We start from the raw sequence: 2905 nt of genomic DNA on the forward strand, positions 1-2905 counted from the left end.
TTATGTTGGGGAAGTGGGTACCTCTTATTCTCTCACCCTATATAACCACCTTTAATTCAAGACCAAGCTGGAATGGTGGGTTGAACTGATGTCATGAGAGATGGAAGAAGTTACCTTGTACAATAATGATGTTTTTCAAGATGTATCCCCCTATGGGTGCATCACTGTAGGTGTGTCTGTGTCCCTGTGCTACTGATTGGAGAACTTCTGTAGCAGTGTCCATGCAGCCCGCGCGACCCTCCTCAATTCCTTCTCAATTGCTCCTGACTAGAGACGGAGCTATAGCTGTCTGTTCATCGATTGTTAATTCTTTTAGAATTGCTAGTTTTTAGCTTCCCTCAAAGCTTTTTCTTTGTTACTCTGTTTGTATTTTATTTGGCCCTGCCTGAACAGAGAAAAAAGAAAAGGGCTTGTCTCCTGCCAAGCCCGGTGGGTGGGGAACCTCCCTGGACTAGGGTGTGTATGACTCCCAAGAAATCTATCCCAGTGACTGGCGGACACTTGCGGTGTGTTCAGTGCCTGGGGGAGAAGCATATTCCAAAAAAGTGTAGCTTGTATCTGCAACTGAAGCCCAGATCCAGCAAAGACCGAGAGCTAAGATTCAAACTCCTACTCATGGAGCCAGCCCTTCAACCCCCAGTGTCCCGGCGGGAGCTCTCACCACAATGCTCTACTTTGAAGGGAGGTGAGCCCAGAAAGATGATCCACTCTTATAAGGCCTCTAATAGAACACTTTAATTTAACATTTGTTTTTAATCAAAAATCCTCATTTGGGCCTTATGATGTTCTCAAAAGAGTCTACAAGAAACCATGCATCTAGTAATCCTTCAAAGGGAAGATATTTTATTAACATTGAGTTCCTTGCAAGTTCCTGGCATCCTGTCCTGGAAAAGTTATACAAAAATCTACAGGCTTTTTTCCTCCCCTCTCTCTGTAGTGTATGTGTGATACTTCCTCAGCTGGTTACAGTGGGGAAGTAGCATAATATTCACCCTGGCTTGAGGACAACATAAGTGCGATGAGGTACCGGTAGAAATTTTGTCAACTGTGGGAGTAGCTTGCGAGATACCCCTGGGACGGGGTGGGCAAACTACAGCTCAGGGGCCGCATCTGGCCCTCTAGACATTTTAATCTGGCCCCTGAGCTCCCGCCAGGCAGTGGGGTCTAGGGTTTGCCCTGCTCCAGCCCGGGAGAGGGGTCGGAGGCTTGCCCCACTGTGTGCGGCTCCTGGAAGCAGCAGCATGTCCCCCCTCTGACTCCTACATATAGGGGCAGCCAGGGGGATCAGCATGCTGCCCCCACCCCAAGTGCTGCCCCCCCCCAGGGCTCCCATTTGCCAGGAACTGCGGCCAATGAGAGTTGCAGGGACGGCACCCGCGGACAGGGCAGCACGCAGAGTTGCCTGGCCATGCCTCTGTGTAGGAGCCGGAGAGGGAACACGCCGCTGCTGCTGAGAGCTGCTTGCGGTAAGTGCTGCCCGGTGCCTGCACCCCTGACCCCCCCTCCCATGCCCCATCCCCCTTCTCCAGCCCTCCAAACCTCTCTGTCCCAGCCTGGAGCAACCTCCTGCACCCGCAACCCTTCGTCTCGAGCCCCATCCCAGAGCCTGCACCTCCAGCCAGAGCCCCCTCCTGCACCCTGAACGCCTCATTGCTGGCCCCACCCCAACCCCCAATTTCGTGAGCATTTATGATTAGCCATACAATTTCCATACCCAGATGTGGCCCTTGGGCCAAAACGTTTGCCTACCCCTGCTCTGGGAGCTTGAAAGTTTGGTTGCCTTCTGTCCCAAGTGGGCTAGCAGCTATGTAGGTATTGTAGGAGCAACCTAGTATTAATAGATTGGGAGGGGTTTCTCCCTTACCCCTCTGTAATACCCACAATGGTGCACATTTGCAGGGAGTGTATGAGTCTGATCTGGTTGCAGACTTCCTGAAGTGCTCCTTATGTAGTGGGGGAGGGGGAAAAAAGAGACCTTTATTTTCCTAGAAGAGGAAGGTTTTATGACTCACAATCAGAAGGCACAAATCCCATTCTGCTGCTGCCTACACCTGAGCCCTTTTCATTGGCAGAGTGAAGGTCCTTCAGCTAAAAGCCAAACAGGCATAAATAATTCCCAGTAACCTGCAGCCTGAGGCAGGGCTTCACTAGCGTAACAGGCTTTTCTGCATGCCCATACATGTTGCCACGTGGTGGTAAGCTTGATACAGAGTACATAAAGCCGATGTGTAGAAGCCCCACCACACCCACCCTGGAGGGTTGGGGAATTAAAAGTGAGGGGGTTTAACCCCCTACTGTTTACTCCACTTGTTCACTAACAATATTAAATGTTGTAACATGAGAATCTCCCAATTCATAGTGAGAGGAAGGGGAACTTGTAGGAGACCTACATCTTTCCCCAGGGAGTTGAGGACCCACTTTGGTATCGTGGAAGGGGGAAGAGGGAGCAGCGCAAGAAACAACTTTGGATCCATTCAAAGTTTTTTCCCTTTGGCCCAGCTATGTTGTGGGACTTACTTTAGCTGGCCAGATGGCATGCTCCTTGTCCTTAGACTTTCTTCCTAAAATGTTCAGAAGCTTCTGAATGGGCTTTTCCGCATTGGCGTTGCAGCTCTTCAGGGCTGATAAGGTGAACGCCACCCACCATGCAGGTCAGACGCTGAGCTCTGGGAGTGCAAGGGTTGGCTGATTGTGACCAGGTAGGGTATAACTAGCCTCTGTAGAGTCTGTAAATACTGCCTCACATAAGGATCGTGGATTAGATTTAGGTCAGTATTTGCAGGGCAGCTCTGACATGCTTGGTGATAGGGGGGGGTGGCAGAGGAATCCCATAGGTGAGGCATCGCAATGGCACAACCAGGTGGTTTAAAACCTCCATGCTGCCAGATACCTGATCCAGAAGGGA

The sequence above is a fragment of the Chrysemys picta genome, chromosome 9 (genome assembly GCF_011386835.1).
Source record: "Chrysemys picta bellii isolate R12L10 chromosome 9, ASM1138683v2, whole genome shotgun sequence".
NCBI classification, from domain to species: Eukaryota; Metazoa; Chordata; order Testudines; family Emydidae; genus Chrysemys; species Chrysemys picta.